Consider the following 16,110-nt stretch of genomic DNA (forward strand, 5'->3'; position numbering starts at 1 on the left):
CGTTGTGGTAATATTGATTATTGGGTCAGATTTGTGTAAACCTAAGCTTTAGTTTGCTCAGGTTTAACCTGTTTTATATGTAAATTAAAAACATTTCATAAAAAAATATTTCAGTGCAAATTTTTAATATTTCTAACAAATTGGCATACACAAGAGAGGGAGAGCCACTACTTCTGGCTTCAATTCAAACGCTGACCTGGTCATTGACACTCGTTTCTGGAGCCTCTGGGCAAAATTTAAGTCATCTTATTAAGATGCAAGAGCACCAATGAGAGTGGCAGCTGCGGATATCTTCCAGTTAGGATGTCGGGGAAGGAGCTGACATAAAAGCTATTTATATTTGTATCTAAAATGTTACACAAACCCTCCGTGTCCCACCTGAAGATGCATTCCTTCACAGTCACTGCTATTTAATATACCTTCCTTTTAATCCAGAGCTGATTTATAAGACAGTTGCTAGAAGGCTTTTCACTGTTTGACTTTTGAAGCGAAGACTTCTTAGAGCTTATCTTCGCCCACCGATGACCTTGCCTCATGATGGCAGGGTGAGAAATAACAGAAATGAAATGTTAGCACTGAGGCTGCTTCCCTCGCAGCTTCCTCGTAACTAACCTCACCTGGCCATCCTAATCGCCTCCTTATTCTGCTCCTATAACCCCCTTAAAGATGTTCCCGCCCCCAGCCCTGTACCCTTATCTCCCTTGTAGTCCATCTCCCTCCAGAACGCAGCTCTGACAGCCTAAGGACCAACCTTCCATTGTCCATGGACTGTATTCTGATACAGTCTGTATCCATCTTGTAAATCTGCGGGCAAGGGATCTTAATGGCGCTTGCTCCTAGTCAGTCTCCTGCTATTCCTGATCTAAGGAAGCCCTTAGATCAGGGTGACCCAAAACTTTTCAATGTTTCAATGGTAGTGTCTATATACAGTTGTGTGAAAAAGAAAGTACACCCTCTTTGAATTCTATAGTTTTACGTATCTGGACATAATCACAATTATCTGTTCCTTAGAAGGTCTAAAATTAGGTACATACAACCTCAGATGAACAACACATGACATATTACACTGTGTCATGATTTATTCAACAAAAATAAAGCTAAAACGGAGAAGCCATGTGTGAAAAACTACTGCTGCGATATGAATTAAGATGCTAAGTAGCACACAGATGCTGCTAATCAAATGCCCTTGATTAATTGGTCATTAGCAAGTGTGATCACCTCTAAAAAAGCTGAAGTTTGCTGGTCTGGAGCATGCAGGTGTGTGCTAACACAATGCCAAGGAGAAAAGACATCAGCAATGATATTAGAGAACAATTATTGCTGCCCATCAATCTGGGAAGGGTTATAAGGCAGTTTATAAACAATTTAAAGGCTATCATTCTACAATGAGAAAGATTATTCAAAAGATGAAAACATTCCAGACAGTTGCCAAGAGAGGACATCCCAGCAAATGCCCCCCAAGGTCAATGCTCAGAGAAATCGCCAAAAAAACAAGAGTTACATCTCAGACTCTATAGGCCTTAGTTAAAATGCAAAATTCTAAAGTTCATGACATTACAATTAGAAAAAGACTGAAAAAGTATGATTTGATTGGAAGGGTTGCCAAGAGAAAACCTCTTCTCTCTAAAAAGAACATGGCAGCACGGCTTAGATTTGCAAAGTTGCATTCGAACAAACCAAGAGACTCAAGAGACAGAAGAGACCAAAGCGGAGATGCACAGCTCCACATTTTGCGAAAATCAAACGCAGCATATCAGCACAAACCACTCATATGATGATCATGTAACGAGTTGAGCTTGTTTTGCAGTCACAAGACATGGAAACCTTGCAGTCATTGAGTTGACCATGAACTCCTCTTTATACCAAAGTATTCTAGAGTCAAATAAGAGGCCATCAGTGAGCAAGCTTGGCCGAAATTGAGACATGTAACAGGACAATATTTCTAAGCACACCAGCAAATCTACAACAGAATGGATGAAATAGAAAAGACCCTGTTAAAGTGCAGACCTCAACTTGATTTAAGATGGTGTGGAGGGACCTTAAAAGTGCTGTGCATAAACAAACCTCAATGAACTGAAGCAACATTCTACCAAATCATTGAATTCTAAGAGGGTGTACTTTCTTTTTCAAACGACTGTATGTATGTATATATAAAGTATCTCACAAAAGTGATTACACCCCTCACATTTTTGTAAATATTATATCTTTTCATGTGACAACACTGAAGAAATGACACTCTGCTACAATGTAAAGTAGTGAGTGTACAGCCTCTATAACAGGGTAAATTTGCTGTCCCCTCAAAATAACTCAACACACAGCCATTAATGTCTAACACCAACAAAAGAGAGTACACCCCTAAGTGGAAATGCCCAAATTGGGCCAAAAGTGTCACTATTTTGTGTGCCAACCATTATTTTCTAGCACTGCCTTAACCCTCTTGGGCATGGAGTTCACCAGAGCTTCACAGGTTGCCACTGGAGTCCTCTCCTCCTCCATGACGACATCACGGAGCTGGTGGATGTTAGACACCTTGTGCTCCCCCACCTTGCATTTGAGGATACCCCACAGATGCTCAATAGGGTTTTGGTCTGGAGACATGCTTGGCCGGTCCATGACCTTTACCCTCAGCTTCTTTGGCAAGGCAGTGGTCGTGTTGGAGGTGTGTTTGGGGTCGTTATGTTGGAATCCTGCCCTGCAGCCAAGTCTCCGAAGGGAGGGGATCATGCTCTGCTTCAGTATGTCACAGTACATGTTATACACATTTTTGGAGCAAAAGATTCCCAAAATGTTCTGATTTGTTGATTATAAACAACGTGTTACAGGTATTGTGAATAATGGCATTCGGCTTCAAGAATAGTTTGAAATCTGAACAGTCTTGCATTCTTTGCCTGGATCTGCAAAATCAAAAGAAAAACACTGTTCCAGCAGTTAGAAACAGAGTTTAACAAAGTTGCTAGAGTAATTATGTTGACTACAAACAACCTCATTAAAAATGCTTGTCATACTGCAAAAAGTTTAGTTTTTTGGGATTCAGTGCAAACATAGAAACAGAACTTGATGGTAGATACGATTCAGCCAATTTAGTCTGTCTGTAATTCCAGGTGTAGGGATTCAGTCCTTAATCAGTCCTTGGTCTCATTTTAGATACAGGATGGCCATACGCTCACCCCATGCTTGTTTAAATTCTCCCTCACTGTATTAACCTCTACCACTTCTGCTGCAATGCTGTTTTATTTATCTACCACCATCAGCAGGGGCGGGCTGGGCCGGGGGGCAGGGGGGCAATTGCCCCCCAGGCCGCCCTAAATCCGGGCCGGTGGGCCGGACGGACGACCGGCAGAAAGGCATTCAATGCGGCTGCGGCCGCAAAGTTAAAAACTAAGCGGCCGCGAGCAGGATTGAATGCGGCCGTCATGCGTACCTGGCGGGGGAGGGAGGGGGGGGGCGGTCCGCCCCGGCTGCCGCTCATCTGAGGGCTGCCACCATGCCGGCACGCCTCCAGAAACGGTGCGCGCGGCAACTGTGGCTGTGCGCCGGGACTTGATGTCAAATCCCGGCGCACAACACTGAAGCCACGCCCACCGTCTTCCGCTCTCAGTGCACAGGACAGGAAGAAGTAGAAGAAGAAGAGGAGGAAGAGGAAAAGTGAGAGTGAAAGAAGAAAAGGTAGGAGAGAGTGGATTAGTAAGTGTGTGAGAGTGATGGGTGTTATGCTGAATGTAAGTGTGTGAGAGTGATGGGTGTTATGCTGAATGTAAGTGTGTGAGAGTGATGGGTGTTATGCTGAATGTAAGTGTGTGAGAGTGATGGGTGTTATGCTAAATGTAAGTGTGTGAGAGTGATGGGTGTTATGCTGAATGTAAGTGTGTGAGAGTGATGGGTGTTATGCTAAATGTACGTGTGTGAGAGTGATGGGTGTTATGCTGAATGTAAGTGTGTGAGAGTGATGGGTGTTATGCTGAATGTAAGTGTGTGAGAGTGATGGGTGTTATGCTGAATGTTTGTGAATGAGGGTTTCAGATAGCATGGATGTGTAAGTGTTGGGGGATAGCGTGGCATAGGGAGTCCGTAATCACACTCCTTTTATGCCCAGATTCCAGCATGTTGTGGCTGCCTAGGCATGATAGGAGTGTGATTGGTGTTATAAATTATTTTTTGGTCCACTTTTATTGGACAGAATAATTCAATGACAGTATTATATATATATATATATATATATATATATATATATATATATATATAATTGCAAACAGCAATCACACTCCTATCATGCTAAGTCAGCCAGCACATGCTAGAGCCTGGGCATGATAGGATTGTGATTGTTGTTATATATATGTGTGTGTGTATATATATATATATATATATATATATATATATGTGTTAATATTATTGTTGATTTTTTTGTCTAATTTTGGTGTTACTTTTAATAAAGTATTTAAAAGGTTTTTTTTGTTTTTTTTTTCAGTTTTGGCCAAGTGAATGCTGAATTTTCAGTTTCAGTCCAGAATTTTCATTTCGGTGCATCCCTACTATATACTATGCCAGTCACTAAAGTGGTAGGCCTACACCACATCAATGTTTGGCTTAGTATATAGTGATAGGGGTTGTCAGTGTCTGGCTCAATGTATAGGCACACATTGACGGTGGTACCGCGTAATCCCTAAGCATATAATGATAACAAATATGCTGTACCCCTGTCAATGTTTGCCTAACCATAGAAACTATGCAGTTTTAAAGTGTGTGTGTGTGGGGGGGGTTGCCACATACAGGGTCTGCCACAGGTGCCAAATACTCTAGGTACCCCCCTGCATCATGCGGCTCTCAGACCCAACGGCCATGCCTCAGCTCCTCTTCCCACGTCTTAAAAGTGGTGGGATGAAGAGCTGAGGCATGCGGTGTGTGCACGCCGGCCACTTTAATTTCATTAGGCGCTGGTGGAGTGACTGCCGCACGACGGCCACTTTCAATGTCGCTCGCAGCCGCTTTGATGGTGCAATGGGCCAGTTGACTAGACTTGCCCCCCAGGCCTTAGGCTGCCAGCCCTCCCCTGACCATCAGTAAAAAACGTTCCTACATTACAGCTAAGCCTCTCACCCACTAGTTTTAGATTATGACCTCTTATTCTAACATTTCTCCTTCTCTGGAAAATAGTTCTCTACACTCCTTTCCTTTGTTAAATCCCTTTATGTATTTAATCCCATTCCATTTTCCTTTCCTCTAATTTCCCTTTTTTTTGGTATATATCATAACAATTCATCTGCAGATTAACAGTCAGGGGTGTGTGATCAGTTTACCTTCATTGACGGGCTAACCTTGATGTCTCTTTAAAAGAATTGAGCGTTCTTTTCTGTGGTTAATTGAAAGCACACATTTTTTAACTAATATCTATATTTTCCCTTTTTTTTCTATCCAAGTGCTTTCTGCTACCTGTGAAAAATAAAAACCATTTAATTTAATTTTATCCCTGTTTATTGCAATGAAAATGACTCCCCCTGAAGATACTTTCTGTCCTCTCAGTCACAACTAATCTGATGACAGATTTAACCACCAGACACGGATGTGAACATATTTTTCAGATGAGAAAGAAATGCCGTCAGGAAACCCTGTCATCGTTTCCCAAGCCCTAGGTTACTAATTTGGCATCTGATTCAATCCACATAAAGTGTGGTCCCAGGCGTAAAGTCCAAAGGCCTGCAATGGTGTCTCCACAGTATCTGACATAACATAATGCATCGGTAATGGTGCAGTGACAGTATCTCTGAGGTGCAAAGTTACCCTTTCACACTGAAGGTGAAGCCAGTCGAAATATGAAATCATACCGGTATGGGGAAAGTATGCTTGAAATAAGCGTTAAGGCAACTTAAACCAGCTCTAGTTTCTTCTAAATCTGGACATGCCTAACTTAAAGGGACGTAACTTCAGCTATCAAATGCCTGGAGAATCCGGGTAAAGCGTCACTTCTCCAGGTCAACTAGAAGAAACTGCAGGTCACGGGAGTGCACCCTCCACTCCCCGCCTACTTCCTGCCCACTACCTATCCACTCCCCGCCCACTTCCTGCCCACTACCCATCTACTCCCCGCCCACTTCCACTCCAACCACAGCATTTTCTTTTCTTTTTATATATATATTTATATATATATATATGAAGTGCTTTACTATGCAGTCATTATTATGATGGCTCCCTGGGTCACTAGGGTGTCCTTTTAAACAATCTTTCAGACATTACATGCTCATTCATGTGTGTTTTGGATGATTGTAAAGTACAATTCATACTGCAATCCTACAACACGGCTGCGCACATCGCATATTACACATTTCTTTCAGCGGTTAGTTTAGTTTGGCTAGTTATTCAGCTGCACATTGAAAATGCTCATCAATGTGTTTTTGGTTTCAATGTTTTTTTGGAATTGGCATGGTGCTGTGTGTTACGTATTAAATTCTTGTTGATAGAGAGACTGGAGACGCCACAACTATGTAGAGAGGAAAATTTTACAGCACGCAGCAGTCTATTTGCTCCACTGATCTTCAGCCTGACTCCCGCTGCCAAAATGAAACATTACTTCTGTTACATCATTTGCCAGGAGACACCATATAAGATCCTTTACACGCTATGGGCCAACTGTTATTTGGAAGGGCTCGGATAGCCTTCTGCCTACCCCCAGGGAAGTGCATGCTTTATGTTGGTCTAACATGAACAGGAATATGATTTGAAAACATATATGTAAAACTTCATGAGATTAAATCAGTTCACTGCTATTAAAAGCCGTATTCTATTTTTGTACGCTTCACTCTCTACTCAGGTCGCGGTGTAGAAGGAAAATCCAACAGACACGTTACTGTAGCTGAACTTGCTGAAAAAGTTAATGTTGGTTCCGATAGAAAGGCATCAGAACACACAGTGCATCGCAGTTTGGGCATGTGAGCATAAGAACTGGACCAAGGAGCAATGGAAGAAGGTGGCTGGTCTGATGAATCATGTTTTCTTTTACATCACGTGGATGGCCGGGTCGCTTACCTGGAGAACACACGGCACCAAGATGCGCTATTAGAAGACGGCAAACCTTTTCTGCCATAGAAATCTTACGCAACACAACTTTGTTGATCTTAAGTGTTGAAGCTGACATTAAGAGGAGTCTGAGCTTCTGAGAAACAAGGGAAGCAACTTTTTCTGGCCGCTTCTCCGCATTGTATTACTCCTACATGACTAGTAGTCAGTCTATCAGGAAGAAACGGGCATGTAGTAGATATAATAATAGTGACCCAGGCGCAAGGTAATAACATATGCTAAGACTCCTCAAGAAGTCCCATCAACAAAACTTCAGTCAGGTAAGGAGACTTATATCCAGTTAGTTTAGAACTGATACGAATGTCTAGTTTTTTTTCATATAGCAGCGCCAATAAATGCCAAGTGTCGCAAAACACACAAAAAAAATAAATATGTGACTTAGTGACATCTCATTGTAAATGGCAATTAATCTTTTTGCCTGTAGAATTTATAGGTAGACTCCAGGTATTAAAAATAAGATCTCATGGTGGATTCACAGCTAAATCACTTCAAAATCCGCCTGCACAATATTTGATATATCGCCAAACATGGATTATCTCATCGAATGTTATGCAAACCAGGAAACCGAATTGGCAGTTCTTAAACTTTTTTATATTTTGAAGAATGACTAGGATAAAACAAAGCCGCAAGTATGCCTAAATTTATAACACATGTCATTTAAAAACAAAACTGTGGCACAAAGAAATATCTTGGATTATAACAACAGAATCCAAATGTCATTGAGAATTATGTCTTTATGAGGTTTATGTTTCATAACATTGAATGCGCTTTGAAAGAAACATATGCATTATTCTAGATTGCTGCAACTCTGATCTGCAGCTCTAATTGCGCAATGCATTAGCTATTTTATTAAACCATAAAATAACGGTTTGTAAGCTTTTCATGTGGCACGGGACAATCAGCGCAGCAAGATTTCTTTTAAGACACCCTCATTATATAAAAAAAGACAAAAAGAAAAGACATCCAGGTTCACCTTAGGGCATTGCTAGGTGTGAGCTTATGGGGCTAAGGTCTCGAGTGTTTTGGAGGGCACTCTGTGGCCAAAGTATACTTCAGCTCAGAGCCTCTGAGATAGCGCACAGCTTCCTTCTTCACTCATACTTTCTCATGTGCTGCACCCATGAATTCTGTTCTGAGACGCTCAGCAGGACCACGTAACACAGATCCCATAACCCTGCAGTAGAGAAGGCGTGTCAGTGGGTGAGTTTATATGTGCATGTGTGTGTACATGTATGTTTAAGAGAATAGTTTTAGAGTGCGTGTGTAAGCCTTAGCATACAGTGTTAGTGTGTAAGTGAATGGTGTTATAGTGCGTGTTATTGTACGGTGTTAGCATGTGTGAGCGTATACTGTCAGTGTGCATGATACTGTATTAGCATTGTACATTGTGTTAGATTGAGTGTGTGAGCATATGATGTTAGCATGTGTGTGTTAGTGAGCCTAGGGTTTGTCCCCCCAGGGGATGAGAAAGTAGAGCGAGAGAGAGTGTGTGTGTATATAGTGGATGAGTGGACACCTGTGTAGGCCTATAGGCTGCCTTTATACAAGCGGCCCTGCTTTAATAGGAAGAAACCACAACCACTCAAGTAAGTTGCAAAGCAGCTGGGTTGAGGTATATAGGGCTTAGGGAATATTTATTTGCTTTTGTTTTAGTTAGCATCATTTTTACAGTCAAAATGTTTTTAATATTTATACATATATACAGAAAACAATTACAGAAAAGATAGGTATAAATATTGGTTCAACAAAGCACTGCCCCCTCCCACCACTGCCAACAAATAAAACAAACTTTATTTAGTACTTAATTATTATTATTATGTATTATTATATTATTTACTTAATTGCAACATGCAAATACTTGCCTGCAGGGCCGGCCCGACAATGGAGCCGAGTGGGGCAACCGCTCCAGGCGGCACATTTGAAGGGGCGGCACTTTGCCGCCCCAAGCCCTTTTTTTTTTTTTTTTTTTAAAGCGAAAGAGAGAGAAAGGGGCGCCGAGTGGTTTTCACTTACCAAGCTGTCAGTACCCGCTCGGCGCCCCTCGCACTCTCCTCTGCGGCGAGTCTCCCTGTTCGGTCTCGGTGCCGGCTTGTAATGCTGAGTGCCGGAAGATTACCTCATTTCCGGCGCTCAGCATTACAAGCCGGCACCGAGACCGAACAGGGAGACTCGCCGCAGGACTGCTGAAAGGTAAGTACAAGGGGGGGAGTAAGGGTAGATAATAGGGAGGGAGGGAGAGGAAGGGTAGATAATGGGGGGGGGGTAGGGATGGAGAGAAAGGAAGGGTAGATAAGGGGGGGGGTCGGCATTTTAAAATTCGCCCAAGGCGGCATTTTGCCTTGGGCCGGCCCTGCTTGCCTGACTTTTTATGAATGTTAAAACTAGACTTGTGCATTCGTCTTCAGGCGAACATGAAAACGAACACGAAGGGGGCGTTTTCGTTGTTCAGCCCAAATACTGAACAAACTAACCAATTGGTTGATGCTAGAAGAGGCCCCTGCCGGCTACTAATAAAGTCGTTCTTATGGCGCTTTAACTCCTGACGGGGAACCTACGGATTACCACTCCTGTTAACCCCTGCGATGCTGCGTACATAGCGCTAGTGGAAATCTGTAGGTTCGCCATCAGGAGTTACAGGCCTGTGGGAGCGACTCTATTGGTCGCCTGCAGGGGCCTCCTCTGGCATCAACCAATTGGTTGACCATGGTCTCCCCGCTCCAAGAGTTAAAGGTCTGTACGGGTGACTCTATAGGTTGTTAGTACGGACCTTTAACTCTTGGAGCAGGGAGACCACTTCTCCCCTGGCCAAGTTGCTGCACCAGGATTTTAAAAGTCTGTACGAGCGACTCTATTGGTCTCCAGCAGGGGCTCGTCTGCCATCAACCAGGTGCGGTTCATTGGTTGATGGCAGAGGAGGCCCCTGCCGGTGATCAATAGAGTTGCTCGTATGGACCTTTAAAATCCTTGCACCAAAGCTGCTCCGTAGTGTGTACCGCATTAACCCCATATTAACCCCTTCTACAAAAAACATCAAAAACCTAAGGAAAGCACTAACACGAACAATGTACACGAATATTTGCCTAAACCGAACACAAGAACGGGCAAATATTCTAGGAATACAAAGATTTTTTCCCCCACGAAGACGAACACGAAGACGAACACGAAGAGTTGGCCGGCCCCCAAGTCTAGTTAAAACAACAAATGCTCAAGAACGCATGGTAAGGGCAGACTGAAGGAGACCTAAAGGATACATAATTGTATAAGCTGAATTTTGTAGTAAATAGATACAGAAATATCTCATAGCAGAAGTAACAAAATTTCATACCAGAAATGACTGATTTAATAGAGCCTTCCTCGTTGATAATGTCATATATGTGTCACACTAACCTCACTGGCATTCGCATTATACAGCGCAAAAAATAAATGAAATAACAAAAACTATACATTTTTTGCCGCAATACCTCTGTGGGTAATTCAAACATGCAAAAGCCTCAATGATGAAGGGGTTAATCCAGTGTTTGTGCAAAACAAACGCTACAATGTTTAACACATTCTACTAAAATAGCTTTAAGAGTTAGAACTCTAAAATAGTACATATTTGTCAGTGTAATTTTACCTAATTAAGATATGTTTGGCATAGAATGATTGCATTCATTTATACCCGGTGAGTTACTACATCACTTACATACTAATTAGTCACATTTAAAAATTGACTTTGTTTACAGATCTCATGGTGATTTCAGATACGTTAAAGAAGAAATAAAATTCATATTTTCTAGCTCCTATATATTGTTGTAGCTCTTCATATGTAGGAACTTTCTGGAAACTTTCCATAATATGCCAGTTCTATAATTTTAGAACATTTTCCTAGCTGACTCTCACAGTTGGGTATCTGGAGTTTAAAGTAATTACTTATACAACAGTGCCACCCAGTGGTAGTTAGTTCTAAATGCATCAAAACCATGTATATTTATGCAACAGCAACATACAATTTGATGACACAAAAGAACAATTCGGCCCAGGGTCGTGCTTTGGGGTGTGGAAGTAAACAGGGTGCAACACCCCAGAGGGTGCCTCGTCTGCATCTCTGCCAGAGGCATTGACTGAGAAGATCAAAAGATTTCCCCAAGCAAGCTCTGTGTCTGAAGTTGCTGCATGTATGCTGAAGCCTGAGTGTCAGTGTCAGTGTCAGTGGCAGGTGTTGGCAAGGTGGCACTGAAGCCATGCGCACCGCGATTGAGCAGTAAAATAGAGATCTCTAGAAACAGAACTTGTACTCCCACCACACAATTTCAGAAAGGTGAGAGATAGTAAGAAAATGCAGATATAAAGAGAAAGATATAGGGGAAACATAACTAGGGGGAGAGATAAAGGGCAGAGAGGGGGGGAGATGGAGAAAAGGGTGAGACGTAAGAAAGGGGAGATATAGAGATAAAAGGAGTAGAGAAAAATAAGAGATAATGACATATGAGGATAAAGGGGGATAATGAGAAGAAGAAAAGGTAAAAAGAAAAGGGGAAGTTTATGAGGGCGAGAGATATGGAGAAAGTGTAGAGATAAAGAGAAAGATATGTGATGAAGAAAAAAGGAGAAACAATTAGAAAGGGTATCGAAGTAAAGGAGGGGAGATAAAAGATAAAGGAGGCAGGAAGGGAGAAACATGAGGGAAGGGGAGAAAGGAGAGGATACATAAAGAGAAGGAGAGGTGGAGATAAAAAAGGGGAGAGGGGAAAGTTGAGATGGAAAAGAGGTAAGAGGAGAAAAGGGAGAGAGAAAGTGGAGGAGAGAATAAGAGAAAAGATGGGGAGATAAAGAGAACAAAGAGAGATAAGAAAGAGGAGAAATAAAATGTGAGACACATGATTATGGCCAGTATTTGAATTTTTTTTTTAAACAAAAAGTGGCAACCCTAGTGGCTAACTTTGACACTCCAGCTATGCACGCTGGCACTGTGTTCTATGGATGGCGCAATGAATGTGTGAATATTTATTAGGAGTGGTTGAAGCCTTGGTGTGGTGTTACTGCTCACATCATGGACTGACCATGTACCAATTCAACCAATTTAAGTGTCTGTGATCCTTCTAGTATAGTTGACACGAATTTCTGATCTTGGTGAAATTGGTTGAATTTACAGTGTTCATTACCATGTCTTAAAATAATATATAAAACTTTTGAAATGATGCACAAAATATACAAGTAGATACTCGGTAAGATTTTATGTGAAAAATTAAAAAAAAGCTAATATTTTATTTTTGCCATATATATATATATATATATATATATATATATATATGCAAAATTTAGCCGTGAGGGTGTCGGAATGTTTAAGTGGTAGCACCAAGAAAGATGTTGTATACACTAGAGAAACATTAGGATCTTTGCAAAGAACTGGAATTTAGACTAGTGAAAAAGTTTATTTTATGATAAGAACAGCTAAAAGCATAAACTCAAAGAATACATTTATAGTGCTAAACGTGATATAAAGCATGAAGTCTTAACATGTTTTAAATATTTGGAACAATCCAGTCAATGAATAAAAAGGGATTCTGGTGCAGAGTGTGAGGGATGTTCCATAAAGGAAATTTTTGAAAATAGTATTATTTTAATGGTTACTGTGGTGATAAATTCACTTTTAAAACTTTTGCTCCAAATCTCTTTTACTCGTCACCCAAATAAAGGACAGGGGAAGGCCGGCACCTTTTGGCCAGAGGGCAGGTAAATCCAAGAGTCTCTCCGGGGCCCATGCCTCTCCATGTGTCTTGTTATGTGACCCCACTGAGCTCCTCTTTCCCCCAGTAGCATGACCACATCGGCCATGTTATCACAGAAACCGTATCATTTTCAAATTTCACTGACCAAAAAAAGCGCAGCCCTTTACCTGTGCTGGTCAGCAATATGTTAACATACATACTGTATGTGTCCTGGAAAACATTGCTGATGTGATCACATTACATATTGAGATGGCCAAAGTTAGGACCAATTCAAATGGCTACCTGCAAATTCTGTATCAAACAACAAATGCGTGTGTACATTTTAGATTGTGTTCACCCCTTTCTGTATATCTTTTTTGTTGTAAATATTTTCAGGGTTACCTTGGGGTTGAGCAGCCCTCCCTGCCACACGGGGCCCTTATTAATGATCTCCAGAGAATGCTTTCAATCGCACGAGAGTCTCATTGTATTAAATGCAGAGCAGTCCCGGCTTTTTTCTAACCTGAAAACTTACTTTTATATCAAACGTTCATAAACTTCGCCTCTAGCTCTAAAAGACGATCAACTTTAGCAGACACCTTACAAAGGCTTACTTAACTTATCTGGACAGTATTCAATAGGATAAAAAAAAATGAGTCGCTGGGTTCTCATAAAATGTCTTTTGGTTACATAAAAAAAAGTTAATAAACCTGGGCTAATAAAACGGTTTTAACCGTGTTTAGTTAGGTGAAAGCTGAGAATTCTCGTTTAAACACGGTAAAGCGAATACTTCCTCTCCTATCACTTAGCATGGATTAATCTCTTTCACAAATAAATCTTTCATTTTATTGTTACTAATCCATTAGAAGGGCTAATCTGTTGTTTAATATTTCCCCATTAAAGGTTTTCGAGAGAGAGAACAGAAAAAAGTGGGATTTATAGCCCTAAATATAGTATTATGTGTGTTATAATAAAAATACTGCCAATTTACAGTATATATGCCATACCTTTAGGAATTTAAAGGTTCCAGTGATGTATGAATGCACACACGTCGGAAAAAACTAGCAGGGAAAATTATGCATTTTTAGGGCACCCTGCCACAATTTCTGCCCCTGTTGTGGGGTATTCCCAACAGATCCTGGCAGTGGGAGGGCAAAAGAGATTGGAACCTTCCAGGGCCGGCCCGACAATGGAGCCGAGTGGGGCAACCGCTCCAGACGGCACTTTTGAAGGGGCGGCACTTTGCCGCCTCAAGCCCTTTTTTTTTTTTTTTTAAAGCAAAAGAGAGAGAAAGGGGCGCCGAGTGGTTTTCACTTACCAAGCTGTCGGTACCTGCTCGGCGCCCCTCTCTCTCTCCTCTGCGGCGAGTCTCCCTGTTCGGTCTCGGTGCCGGCTTGTAATGCTGAGTGCAGGAAGATTGTGCCGCAGGACTGCTGAAAGGTAAGTACAAGGGGGGGGGGGTGGCAGGGATGGAGGGAGAGGAAGGGTAGATGGGGGGGGGCGGCATTTTAAAATTCGCCCCAAGCGGCATTTTGCCTTGGGCCGGCCCTGGAACCCCCGCTGCTAGCCACACCTCTTTCCGGCTGCAGTGTAAGTTGTCTACGCGAATCGCGTAGACATCTACACACTGCCCCGGTTGCATGACAGGGGGGTCAGAAGCACCGCTAAGTGGGGGGGTGAGTGTTAAATGGGGGGCATAAGGCATTTCTGGAGGCAGAGTGTTCTATGAAATGCCTTTTAACCCTCTTAATGCCACTCTGCCTCCAGAAATGCCTTAAACCTCCCTATATGCCACTCTGCCCCATAATATGCCTTTTAACCCCCTTAATGCCAGAGTGACATATAGGGGTATAAGGCATTTCTGGAGGCAGAGTGGCACATATGGGGTCAAAGGGCATATCATGGGGCACAGTGGCATATAGGGGGAATAAGGCATTTCTGGGGCAGATGTGCATAACTGAGGGGGCAGGTTGGAAAATAGAAGGAAATAAAACCAAATTATTAATGTTGCCTTTCTAGCTGTGGCTCTCATGCTGTCTCTCAATGTCTCTCTACCTTCTCCGCCGGCCACTTCTGTGTCCCTGTCTTCTTTCCTACAGCTCTGCTTCTTCTCTTGGCTCTTGTTCTAACTTTTTTCCTTGTCCACTTCTCCATGAACCTTGCCTTCCAGTGAACTCCGGGCACACCCTCTCCTCGCTTGGAGAAACGAGGAAGAGTATCTCCCCGTGGCTCTGCCCTTTTGTAGGAGTGCTTCATTATTCTGGGCTATCTGTGAACTTTCACAAAAGGGGGAGCCACAGAGACAGTCTCTCTCCTGTTTCTTTAATTGGGGTGAGAGTGTGCCCGGAGGATCTGCCCTTTTTTGCAGAAGTTCACCAGGAGGCCAGATTCACAGAGAAGTGGATGAAGAAAGAAGACACAGGGAGAAGTGGATGACAACTAAACCCAGGCATTATAAGAACCGGAGCTACAGGAAAGCAGACTGGGACATGGAAGTGGTTGGCGGAAAAGGTAGGGAGACATTGAGAGAGCATCAGAAAGTGTGAGTGAGAGTGTGAGTGTGAGAACGTGGAGATAGCGTGAAAGAAAATGTGAGAGCGCGTGAGTGAGAGCATCAGAGAGTAAATGAGGATGACAACAAATTTTGTTCCCGAATGGAAAAAGCCCACTGAATTTCAGCTGAGCCAAGGACAGAAAACAAAAATGTCCAAACAAAAATGTCCAAACAAAATGGGCCAAAACCAAATCTTTTTTGCCTTAAGGCCATCTAATAGAAAGGTATGCTTGGGGGGTGCAGTGTTATTCTATAGGGAGAGGCTACACAAGGAGATAAGTTCATGAGCCTTTCTGATTGGAATTATCTTGGGAAACAACAGATATGAGCTTGGAACAATACAATTCTCATGTATAATAGCTTTCAATCACACAGGACCACCCTCTAGATGATTATATAAGAGATTTTATAAGCTGGAATAAATATGCTCTTTAGGAAAGTGCGCTGGGAAGAAAGTGTCATCACATTGTACTTTCTAGAGAAAATTGTACTTTGGAGGAGAATGTACATAAAAATATGCTCTTTTGGGTTAAACTAATCCAGGTGCCAAACAATCCAGACTTACAAATCTTTATGACTGTAACTGACTAATATTGTATCTGTTTCTTCTCATCTCTGAATATTGGCGTAAAAACTCATTCCCTTCACACACTGATCACTTTGTTATAAAGTACCATGTTTCATACAACGTCCACACCGTATAAATACCATTGTGTTCCTTAGACAAAATAAACTTTCTGGCATGTTTGCCCCAGTTTTACTATATAAGAGAAGCTTTCAAAGTATTTTGCAGTAAAA

The sequence above is a fragment of the Sceloporus occidentalis genome, unplaced genomic scaffold (genome assembly GCF_023333645.1).
Source record: "Sceloporus occidentalis isolate IW3139 unplaced genomic scaffold, rSceOcc1.0.p SCAF_11, whole genome shotgun sequence".
Taxonomy (NCBI): domain Eukaryota; kingdom Metazoa; phylum Chordata; class Lepidosauria; order Squamata; family Phrynosomatidae; genus Sceloporus; species Sceloporus occidentalis.